Raw genomic sequence first — 12,811 nt, 5'->3', positions numbered from 1 at the left:
GAGAATTAATTGTACTCGGGAGAGACAATTATGATTCTTGATTTCTTAACTTATAGATTAATTGCATATTCAATCTTGGCATGTTTAATTTGTCCGCTTGTAGGTTCAGTTGGTGAAATCATTTCCCTAGGACCCATTCTGCATAAAAGTTTTCTTTAGAGTCTTTTATTCGCTTTGTTATTTGGTTTTTTTTTTGTCAAAAGAAATTCTTGTTGTTTCTCTAGATAAAATTGGACAATATTATCTCTAATACTTGAGTGACTAGAAACCAATCTAGTGGACGATATCGGTAATTACTTACCACTTTTATTAAAACTTGACATGTACACTTGCAGTAAGCATTTTCTACTCCACTCACAACGGGTAAAACGAGGATCAACTTTTTGGAAAAATGTGAAATGTTCAAATTGCTCAAGAGATTATATATGTATGTTTATACATTATAATATATATAGTTAGTTCTAATTAAAATTATATATTATGAGAGAAATTATTTGAACGAGATTCAAATAAAATTACTCTGATTATGATTTATATTAAAACTATATGTTAAAAATAATGTGATTAAGACGTACATTACCATTATAGGTTATACCAGCGAAATGCTTTTAGAATGTGATTCTATTTTGATAATAAATAATTAAGTGTTAATTATTTATTTAGTTAATATATATATGTATTTATTTATTTATTTAATTCATTAATTAATTGTTAATTAGATTAATAATTAATTAATTAAAACCAATTAATCAATCAATCAGATTAATTAATTATATATATATATTAATTATTATTATTATTTATTAATATTTATTAATATTAACTAATTAATAATAAATAAAATAAAACTCCCCTACAAAACTGCAAGGGAGTGGGGAGTTATGTGACGTGGGGAAACTCCCCACGTCATATGGTTTTAGTTTTCGCAAAAGTGTTCGGCAAAAACAGAACATTCATTCCAAGAAATTCCAAGGCATTCTCTCAAGCTCTCTCTCTCAATTCCCTCTTGTTTTCCAAAAACAAAGCTCCCAGAAGCGAGATCATCGTTCTTAGAGGATAGCGGGAAGATCGGTGGTGGTGTTTGTTGGTGATTCCTTGAAGAACGGTTCTTCAAAGGTAAAGAAAAACTTTCCCCTGCATTTTTCTCTTTGTTTTTGTGTGTTTTTTGTTCCTAAAACTTCAAGAACAAAGATCGTCGTTTCCGCTGCGGGATTTACGTCCTTTCACCCTCTCGGTGATTAGTGACAGATTTTACTTTGTTGTTGGAAGGGGGAAGGTTTCTCGGGCTCGGTCACTCCAGATTTCGATTAGCCTTCCATTAGGGAAGTCATCTGGGCGTGGGCCGCTCTCATCTCATTATGGAATCCAAAGCTCTTTCGATGGGGATATCTGACCTTCTTCTTACCGAGGTGTCCCATCGGGTGAAGTGTGTTGACAATGTCCCTGGTCCCCCTCATCTTTTGCGGTGTAGAAGGAGTCGGAGCAGACTTGTCAATTGCCTTGTCACGCAATGCTCCTCGTCGACGGTGTTTTCGTGGGACAACTCCTTGTCGGGGACCATCGTGATGATGTCTTAGTGCGAAGAACTATTTTTTGTTTTTTGGCTTGAAAACGTCGTCTCCACAGACGGCGCCAACTGTTGACGGTGAATTTCGGTTGAGGGACACTTGTACACAAATGAGCAATCCTGCTTGAAACCAAAATACTCGACGTCGGTGCGGTAATCGGAAACCTAAATCACTTCGATGGTCAAGTCAGTAAACGGAATAGAAATAAGAATAAGACATCAGAGGTATTAGTAAAAGATTTTTCACTTGCCTGGTGAAGAAGAAGGTCCCTCCTTTTATAGCCTCAAGGGCTGGCCAGAAAGGACTACGGTTAGAGGTGGTAGGGATTTCGCGTGTTGTACGATGGGAGCATGCTTCCAGTAGGTGCAAGGTAGCACCACCACCTGTGGCTCTGGGCATGTTGCCCGCGTCTACGGAATGTGCTTATCGTACCAATAACATGCATTCCCAGCGACAACTATATACAGGGCGTGACCGGCTGTGGTCTCTTGTTCCCTCCAGGCAGACATGTGTCGACAATGCTTGCCTTAGGAAGGTAACCGTCAGTGGTCCCCAGCCTGTAGAGGAGCGAACGCATGTCCTGCTCGGGTTTTACCTATAACAATTATAATGTCGTGTTGAAATTGTGATAGAAAAAATGGGATCAAACTAAAATAAAAGGACCAAAATGGTCAGTTTTAAAAGTACAGGGTCCAAAATAAATATTTGAAAATACGGAGATTAAAATAAATTAAATCTGAAAGTACAAAAACGAAAACAAACATTTTAAAAGTGCAAGGACTAAACTGACCCGAAATTGATATTACCTAAACAAAACTAGTATTTTAACCATGATTAAATTAAAGGGTTTGTAACAGAATCATGACTGTCGCTAAGCACACGATATACAAAATGGGAGAGATTAAAAAAAAAAGAGTGGTAGAGATCAGTTAAACCTATCCTTTTACCACTTACCTTTTATTTTATTTTGTTTTATTTCTTCTTATTGTCTTTTTTTATTATTATTTTTTATTATTTTAAGTAAACTAAAAGATATCTACGAGATTTAACCAAATCAAACTAGAGCAAAATTATCAGTACTTTTAAAATATAGGAATCAAAATTAAAATTAAGTCTATGTCATATGAATTAAATTTAAAATTTTAAAATTATAGAGAGCAAATTGAAATTAAGATCAAATTATTGGACCAATTTATTCATATAATTATTTTATCTAATTTCATTTTGATATATGAATTTTTTAATTATTTTTTAAAATTTTAAAATGTTCATGTAAGTCTTTAATGAGATAGTTTAAACGACCGAAAAGATGGATGTAGGGGTTCAGAGTTGTGATTGACTCATGTGCTCTGCTAGATACGGGTTATGTGGGTGATCCTTTTACTTGGTGCAACAACCAATTCAATAGCTGCCTCATTTTGGGAACGTCTGGATAGGTTCCTTATTAACCAGAGCATCTCAATAAGTGTTTCAACCTTAAGGTCACGCACCTTGAGTTGCTCTCCTCGGACAACCGACCCATTTAACTTCTTGGGACTTCGGACTGCCACGTGCTCAAATGTTTCGTAAGCAGGGTTAGATTAATTTTTAGGAGAGTTGGCTTCAGATTGAAGGCTGTAGGGACATTATCATAGGGACTTGGGGTTCTGTGCTTGGGATTGGAATTCAGGTATTTCAAGCAAAAATTCATTCGTGCCTCTATCGGCTCTTTGAGTGGAATAAAATTAGATTGAACGGATCTCTTAAATGGGCTATTGCTACTAAGGAGAAGGAGCTTGAGAGATATCACAACCTAGATGGGGCAAGATGGGGAGAGGAGATGTTGGAAATCGAGAAAGACCTTGATGCTCTGCTAAAAAAAGAGGAGGTATATTGGAAACAAAGATCGAGAGAAGATTGGCTTTAATGGGGAGATAAGAACACTAAATGGTTCCATATCAGAGCCGATCAGTGGCGGAAAACAAATCGAATTGAAGGAATTTTTTATGATCACAGAGTTTGGAAAGACAGAAGAGAAGATATTAAAGATGTTGCAGCTGCCTATTTTAAAGCTCTTTTCTCTTATTCTGGGCCTACAGGGTCAGATTGTGATACCGTTCTTCAGTGTGTGCATAAGAGTATCAGTGATAGTTAAAATTTCATGCTATTCAAGGAGTTTATGAGAAAGTAAATCGAAGTGGCCCTAAAAGGAATGCACCCTTCTAAGGCTCCTGGTCTAGATTGGGTACAAGCTATGTTATTTTAGAAATTTTGGAATGTGGTTGGCAATGATACGATAGATATCTGTTTAAAAATTCGGAATCATAATAAGCCTTTAGGTAAAATCAATCAGACTCATATAGTCCTAATTCCAAAGAAGAAAGAGGCGCAGGAAATGAAAGACTTTCGTCCAATCAGCCTTTGCAATGTAGTGTATAAGCTGATTGCCAAGGCCTTGGCTAACAGGCTTAAAAGAGTTCTTGATAGTGTGATTTCCCCTACCCAATCAGCCTTTGTGCCAGGAAGGACAGACAACGCGATCACTGGCTTCGAGTGTATCCATGCTATTAAAAATAAGCGTTATGGCAAGATGGGTGAAGTGGCAATGAAGTTGGACATGAGCAAGGCCAACAATAGAGTGGAATGGCCATATATTAGAGGTATCATGGAAAAGATGGGATTTACGAGTAGATGGTGGAGCTGATTATGAAATGTGTGGAGTCTGTTCGGTTTGCAATTTTGATAAATGAGGTGTCGGGTGGTGAATTCATACCTAACCGAGGCCTTAGACAAGGAGGCCCGCTTTCTCCTTACTTTTTATTATTTGCGTGGAAGGGCTCCCTGCAATTATCAAAGGGGAGGAAAAGAAAATGAACATCACAGGTTTGAAAATTAATAGGCGATGCCCATCCATTTCACATTTATTTTATGCTGATAACTGTCTGTTGTTTTTCAAAGCTTCTACAGGTAATTGCAGGAGCATTAAAGGGATTCTGGAATCTTATGAAAAATCATATGGACAATGTATTAATCTTGACAAATCGATGTTCATTGTGAGCAAAAATATCAAGGAGCAAATGGTACGGATGATAAAGCAATAGTTGTTGGTAAATCATACTGTGACCCTGGGTCAATATTTGGGTCTCCCTTCCCAACAAGGCAAAATAAGAGGCAGGTGTTCGTTAATATTAAAGACAGAGTATGGAGAGCACTTCAAGACTGGAAAGGGAAATTGTTTTCGATCGGAATGAGGGAAGTTCTCATTAAAGTTGTAGCTTTAACAATTCCAACTTTCAGTATGAGTTGTTTTAAACTCCCTTTTAACCTCTGTATTGATATAAATTCTATGTGTGCTAGGTTCTGTGGGGAGCAACGGAAATGGAAAGGAAGATCCATTGGCATAACTGGAAAAGGCTGTGTATCCCGAAAGATCAAGGAGGGTTGGGCTTTAGAGACATTAGTATCTTTAATCAAGCCATGTTAGCTAAGCAAAGCTAGAAACTGCTAAGGAATCCTCTCAATCTGGTTGCTCGCGTTCTAAAGAGTGGATATTTCCCTAATGAAAGCTTCATCAAAGCTAAATTGTTGGGGAACAATCCCTCTTTTGTTTGGCAAAGTATTCTTCGGGGTCGTGATCTTTTCAGAAAAGACTATTGGTGGAGAATTGGTTTGGGACTTGATGTGAATATAGCAGATTGACCTTGGCTCACAAGATTAGGAAACTTTAAGCCTACTTATGTGCATAGCTCTTTCTATAATCTAAACGTGGCTTCTCTAATAAGGGAGCTAGGGATGTGGAACGAAGAAGTCATTAGGAATTGCTTTCAGGATGATGAAGCTGATTGAATCATTAATACTCCTTTAGCAGGAACGAATCTAGTGACGATATCATATGGGGTTTCGACAAGAAAGGGATTTTTATAGTGAAAAGTGCCTACAGACTGGGGATCAACGTTCATGAATCTGATTTAGCTTCGTCCTCAAATACGGCCTCGATGAGTAGGTGGTGGAAGAGGTTTTGGAAAGTTCAAGTCCCTCCCAAGATTTTACTTTGTTGTTGGAAGATTATACAAGATATCATTCCAACCTTTGATAATCTCAATCCTAAATGAATCATAACCAAAAAGAGGTGGCCTCTATGTTGTGAGAAAGAAGAGACAATTACTCATTTGTTTTGGAAGTGCAAGTTTGTTTGAGATCTTTGGGCTATTTTTCTTGATTTTAATGTTGGCTCATTTAATGTTGACAGATCAGGATGGCTTTGGACTATTTCAACTGGATTTGGAGAGATTCAGACCAGTACAAAAGACAATCAGGGCTAATTCTTCTATAAAGTATTTGGATGTACAGAAATCAAATAGTACAATGTACAAATGAGCCGTCTAGCCCTCAGAAAATTAAGATCCTTATTGAAAGGAAAATAAATGAGTTTACAAAGAATCTTGGAAAGAACCTGAACATGGAGAACAAGGAACTCCCAGGCCCATCGGCTGGACTCCCCCGACGCAGAACCAGTGGGAACTAAATTATGATGCTACTTGGATGGATTCGCTGCATGCCAGTGGACTCAAATGGGTAGTTTGTGATTCTGAAGGTCGTTTCATCATGGTAGGGTGTCTCCACCTACAAAGGAAATGACTCATCAAAGCTTTGGAAGCCCTAGCAATCTTAGAAGGTCTCAAAGCAATGAACCATTCTCTTACCCTTGAAGCTGGAATTTAAATAAAGGTGGAATCAGATTGTCTGGAAGTTGTGAACATCATCAATAAATCGACTTTGGAGCTCACTGAACTTTCTCTGCTTGTTGAAGACGTATGGAAGGAGATGGATTCCTTGCCAATTGAAGGATTCATGGATATCTCGAGGAAAGCTAATAGAGTTGCTCATGGAATAGCGAGGAACACGTGCGAAGAGGGCTTTTCATCTTCGTGGAACTTGTTTTGCCCTATGTGGCGTTTTGATTTGTTGGCTATTGATTTTGTTTAATTCCTTTTTTGTTGTTCTGTTTCCAAAAAAAAAAGTCCTTAATTAAAAAGATATTTATTTAAATTCGTGCATCATTAATTATTATTTATTTAAAAGATGAATAATATAATATGACTTTAAAGATGTGTATTACCATCGGTAGCCCAAGATGCCTTTTTCTAATAAAGTTTTTTTCTTCCTTCAAAAAAGATAAGAAAAAGATGTGTATTACCATTGTGATATAGGCATGTATATATATATATATATATATTTTTGAGTTAACATATAGGCATGTATATTAAAATTACATTAGTTTAGCTAACATGAACATCTATTGCCATCAAAATGAATATAGCTGAGAGATAAAAATATCTACTATTTCTTTTGAAGTTCGAGGTTGAAATATCGAAAGAAATATATAGTATCACATGGATGAGATATTAGAACAAAATCCAACCTTTATATAACTCTTTTTATTATTATTATTATTATTATTATTATTATTATTATTATTATTTTGCTGCACAAATTATGCCTAGAAAAGTAATAAGTCCCTTTTTTTGCAACTGTCTCACACGTTCCCTTTGTTTTCTCACTTTTTTGTTTTTTGGGTCGTAGAATAAATCTTAATTAATGCAATAAAAACCTTCATTTCTAAGCAACAATTGTGTCATGTTTGAAACTTAGGTGACATTTAACAGATGCTCACACAAACATATTTATATTTGTTAAATAACTGATGACAAAATGACAAGAACACACGTTAAAATTATGTTTGGTTAGTCCATGTACTTTCAAAATATCAATTTTGATTCCGTACTTTTAGAAAGTGACAATTTTAGTCTTTGTTTTGTAAAAATTTAGCACAAATTTAAACACAATGGAAACTATTTAATATAAATTTATGATTATATTTCAAGTGATGAAGTGTCATGTTAATACTGTGATACAAAATTGAGATAAAAAGAAAATGAAAGGACAACTACGACCACTTTTAAAAATTACAGAACCCAAAATTGACGTTATGGACCAAAACTAAAAGTACAAGGACTAAAATAGAGGTTTATCAAAGCTAAAAGTACTTAGACCAAAATAGATATTTAAATATTATATATTGTGCTTATTTTCTTTTAAAATATCGTAGAGATTAATAATAATTTCTAACCTGCTTTCTCACAAATAAGTTTTTCTAACATTGTGTGTGTGTTAGCAAGCACACGAAATTACCTTCATAACCGCATTGAAAATATATGCATCTTAGCCCCTTATTCTTGTTCTCGCTTGTACTCAACCTCGCTCTCGCTCGTGTTTCATGGCTCCTTTGTGTAGACTTTCGTTCTTGTTACACGACTTACTCTCGATCTCGCTTGCTCTAATCTCGATCTCATTATTGAATTTGATTACTTTTTAAATTAATTTGTGCTTTGCTCTCGTTTTGACAGCAGACTCTCGCTCTCTTTTCATGACTTTGTTTGCAATCACTCTTGCTCTCATTTCACGGCTTCCTCTCGATATCACTTTCACTGAATCTCTCGAACTATTTGCTGCTGTCAACCATTTTGTATCCAATCCATGGATAAGTGCTTATCCTTCTTCAAAGTTCTACGGAAAAAAAAGGACAAATTTGAGTGGTCTTTAGATTATCAGAATGCCTCAGAGTAGCTGAAGACTTATTTAAGCTCGGCTTTGTAACTCTCGAAACCACTATCCGGTGATAAGTTTATCCTCTACTTAGCAGTAGAGGAAGGTGTTGTAGGCTCAACCAAGGACGTTTCGACATGATATGTGGCTTTAGGCAAAATTTTAAAAGAGATGCCTTAATATGACTATTTTTTAACTTGAACTTTATTTGATTCGATGCTTCATTTTCAAAAATATCATTATATGTCATTTTTGTTTATGTTTTGATTTATCTATACCTATTATTTCTTCTATTATTTTATCATTTTTGTTACTTTTGCTTCTACTAAAAAAAATTTTATTGATAACATTGTTTCATATTCAATCCATTTTTTAGCACATTTTTTAGATTCAATAAGTTTTTATATTTTATGTTTTATCTTAAGCTTTTCATATATCCATATTCATATTTTTTTATAGACATATTAATATTTTATATTGAAACAAGTAAGCCAACCTAAACAATCTCAAATATTAACGTATTGAATAATATGAAATACATTTTCATAAAAAGTAAAAGAAATGGAACAAAAAAACTTAAAATAATAAACTTTGGAGCTTTGGTTTCTATTCTAACAATTTGGATTGACACAATTAAGTTAAAATTAGTATAATCTACCGAATATATTTATGGTACAATCTTTTTCTTAAGACAATTTGAAAAATTTTAGTTGTGAAAATAATAAATAAAAGGAGAGAATACAAAGGATCTAAAATTTAAGAGAGTCTGGAAGGGCTATGTTAATGTTTTTTTGTTTTTTAATGAAGTTTCAAAGGTTTTAAACATGAAAAAAAAAGACAAAAGTAACAAATTTTGAAGGTGTCAAATTAGAATTGAGAGTTCTTTTGTATATGGTTTTAAATATTGAGAACCTCCTTTTTTGAAAATGGAGGGTTAGCATCTAACAACTTTTGTGCAGATTGAATTGCTAGTTAGTGTTTCTTGCCTTAGGTTTATGTATTTGTGAAGAGCCTCCTAATTATAGTCACTTTTTTCCTATTGGTTGCCTATGTAATGGGGTTTTCATGCCCCATTTTGTCATTTTTTTCATCTTATCATTTTTTCATAGTTTGATGAGCTTTAATCCAATTTCTTTCCCAAAAAATAAAAAATAAAAATCTAGAGAAATTTATATGACAGATTGATTATGGATTTTATATTTAATTAACGATTTTTTTCAAGAGAATGTATTTATTATTAGTTTGTATTTTCAATATTATAAGAACAAAATGTGGAAAATATATTATTATATATTCCAAGTAAAAACTAAAATAAATAGATAACAATATTACATTATATTATAGGGGCAACTTGAGATATGGCAACAAAAGTTAGGAAAATAAGCAAAATAGCAATAAGGTTTGGGTTTTTCAAATATAGCATTTTTTTTGCAAAAAAACGGAGGTCCACGTTCTAAATTACAAATATACCTTGCAGGCTCGAACCAACAATAAATTACTTCTGATTGACTTCTGATATACTAATGATTGACAGATATACTCCTGATATATATGTGATATATGTTTGATATACATATGGTAGAAATTGATTTATTTCTGATATAACTATTATATCTACTACTATAGGTGACATAGAATTGATTGACTTCTGATATAGATTTACTTATGATATAACTATTATTGACAGATATACTCTTGATACATATGTGATATATGTTCCATATATATCTCATATGAAATTGATTTACTTCTGATATAAATATGATATATACTACTATAGGTGATATAGAACTGATTGACTTTTGATATACTATTGACTTACTTATGATATAACTATGATTGACAGATATACTTCTGATGTATATGTGATATATGTTTGATATACATATGATATGAAATTGATTTGCTTCTGATATAACTATGATATCTACTACTATAGGTGATATAGAATTGATTGATTTCTGATATACTATTGATTTACTTCTGATATAACTATGATTGACAGATATACTCTTGATATATATGTGATATATGTTTGATATACATATGATATGAAATTGATTTACTTCTCATATAACTATGATATGTACCAATTATTTCGAACATATTACCTCTAATATATGTTTTCTGATATACTACTAGTATATGAAATATTTTTTTCCAGATAAAAGCAATGGTACAAACACGAAAAATGAAATAAAAAAACATCGTCGAAAATGTTGATATCGTTCGTCTAAAAGACAACATAAACCAATGCCAAAAATATTGTCTATAGAAAAACGGAAAGCTTCAAAGATATTATCTCCGAAGACACGACAATCACCAAGAACGAAGATTGATGTCCCAAGCTTTTACCTAAAGATTATACAAGAATGAAACTTACGCTTTTCTAGACTGTTGGAACTTATGCTTCTTCTTTTATATAATTTTAAGAATGACATTGTTAGTCAACTTTTGGTTTATGCTACTGGTTCGTTTTGATATTTAAACCTTTAAGTTTTTGGTTGAAGGACTTTGATGCTGATTTGATGTTGCTGTTGATACCCAAGAATGATATTTAAACCTTTTAAGAATGACATTGTTGCTGATTTCCTTTTGATCTTTAAAACTTTAAATAAAACTTAATTATACTATTGTTATATGTACGATGTATACTTGATATATCACTGATATATTATTGATATACAGAAAAACCCTAAGTTTCTATTTATCTATAATTTCTAATTGAATTTTTATTCACAGTAATTTCGAAAATTACCATTGACGTTTACATTCACGTTCCTTTCAAGTTTTCTCTCTCATTTTCAGTAAGTATCAAATTTTTTTCTTCCATGCATGCCAATACCTACTAATTTCTAATTGATCAAAAAAATACAAGACAAAGGGTTAAAGCAGGTAAAATAGTGATTTACTATTATACAACTGATATAGAACTGATTGACTTCTGATATACTATTGATTTACTCCTTATACATATGTGATATATGTTTAATATATAATAACGAAGCGATAACTGAAAAAGGGTAATTTGGGAATACTGAAAATTTTAAAATTAGGATTTTCAAAAAAATCCTATATCTAAAAATATAAAAAATGCATGCTATTTTGTTAAATATAGAAAACTTATATGCTACCCATTACAAATCCCCTATATTATATATACTAATATATGAAAAATATGAGGCCGTTGTAGGATTGGGGGCCTTAGGTGATCGCTTCACTCGCCTAGGCCCTAGGCTTAACCCTCGTGAAAGAAGATCAAGCTCGTCTTCTGCTAAGGCAGTCCCCATCTAAACTATATGATAAGCTACTCTAGTCCGAGCTCCGAACTGAAATACAAGAAGAGCTAATATAACTAGACATTCTCAAAATGAAAAAGGTAAGGAGCGGAAGAAAAACCTAGGCTTGAAAACTTCGAGCTTAGAAGGTTAGATTGCGAGCAAAATTGTCAAAGGGAATAAAATACAATTGTTTGATCATCAAGCTCGGACTCGTCACACCGAAGTACTTAGGACCTACAAAACATAGTTAGCACTCTGACGCTCTGGTCAATACATAGTCCAATCAATATCAGAGGGAGAATATATTTTGTGTACTTTTTTGAGTTCATACACTTGGGTTTTGTGTATCATTTGGTCGCAAAACTTAAACCCTAAATTAGATATATCATTTATTTTATGTCTTGCTTTTACTTTCATTTTTTGAAAAACTAAAAAATTTCATTCCATTGTTAATTGTCTTCACGTGCCTATTTTGTCTATCTTTCTAGCATGAACGTTTTGAGATACCAATATTACTTTAAAGTTTTCAAATCCTTGTTACTTTTTTTGCAGCATTCAAAAAGCTTTCCAACAAAAAAGATTTCACTTTAGTCTGAGCCTCATAGTCAAAGTTATCAATTTTTCTTCAAACCTCATAATTGAAGGGAAGCCTACAAAGTGTAAAATCTAGACTCGAACTTCAAAAAATCCATATTTTTTTTATCTCGAAACTCCAAATCAAGTGATATCAATGTTATTTTGAAAGATCATTTAAGTTAACTTTCTAGCAAAATCAAAATTGACAATTTTTATTCAGTGGTCTGAAAATTATCGCAGTTGTTGTAAATACTGTTTTCTGAAAAATCCTACAGCGTATTCAAGAGTTCACTGTGTTAATGTCGATCGTTAATATCTTACTGACCTTTTGCTTGATTATGATTAAATTAGATACCATTTTGAAGGTATTTGAAATAGCTTTTTAAGTATATTAATATTGCTTCCATCTAAGGTTTGGAGCAGACAATATTACTGTTTGAAGGAGAATTGTCCAAACATTAAACTTTCCTTATTTGGATGACAGATGGAGAAAATCTTTTCAGCTATCAAATCTGTCCGAAATCAAATTATTTTTTGCAAGTATCTTTATTTTTTGTTTACTAGTATTCTAAAATTATTTGCAAATCAATTTACCAGACTAGGAGAGCCTTTCAAGTATGAGGAAAGGAGCTGCAGTCCATTACTAGCCGAGAGAGAGCCCTTTTGCAGCCACAAATTGTTCCTTTGGATTGTTGTCCCTCAAACTACTTCTAAACCTCGCCACAGCTCATGTAGATATTGTATATTCATTGTGCTTTAAGTTGTCTTTGGTTTGATCCCCATCCAGCTTTGTACACCACA

At 33.2% G+C, this 12,811-nt stretch overlaps 1 long non-coding RNA gene across 2 annotated transcripts; it reads right to left on the bottom strand.

Annotated features, from left to right (window-relative positions):
* Positions 1 to 779: 779 nt before the first annotated feature.
* On the bottom strand, positions 780 to 6,503 carry LOC111024425 (uncharacterized). 2 transcript variants are annotated; one of them, XR_015792268.1, is made up of 5 exons: positions 6,251 to 6,503; positions 6,001 to 6,170; positions 4,321 to 4,388; positions 1,819 to 2,163; positions 780 to 1,732 (listed from the first exon to the last, which is right to left on the bottom strand). It is a non-coding gene; the product is annotated as an uncharacterized LOC111024425 (long non-coding RNA). The 2 variants fall into 2 exon arrangements; XR_002603331.2 differs by lacking the exon at positions 4,321 to 4,388 and having other exon boundaries at positions 6,251 to 6,498.
* Between the last annotated feature and the right edge of the window lie 6,308 nt (positions 6,504 to 12,811).

This window comes from Momordica charantia (assembly GCF_013281855.1).
Source record: "Momordica charantia cultivar OHB3-1 chromosome 7 unlocalized genomic scaffold, Mcharantia_2.0 BLBB01000007.1, whole genome shotgun sequence".
Lineage (NCBI taxonomy): Eukaryota > Viridiplantae > Streptophyta > Magnoliopsida > Cucurbitales > Cucurbitaceae > Momordica > Momordica charantia.
Note: the sequence above shows the minus strand (reverse complement) of the source record. Positions and strands in the feature narration are given on the sequence as shown.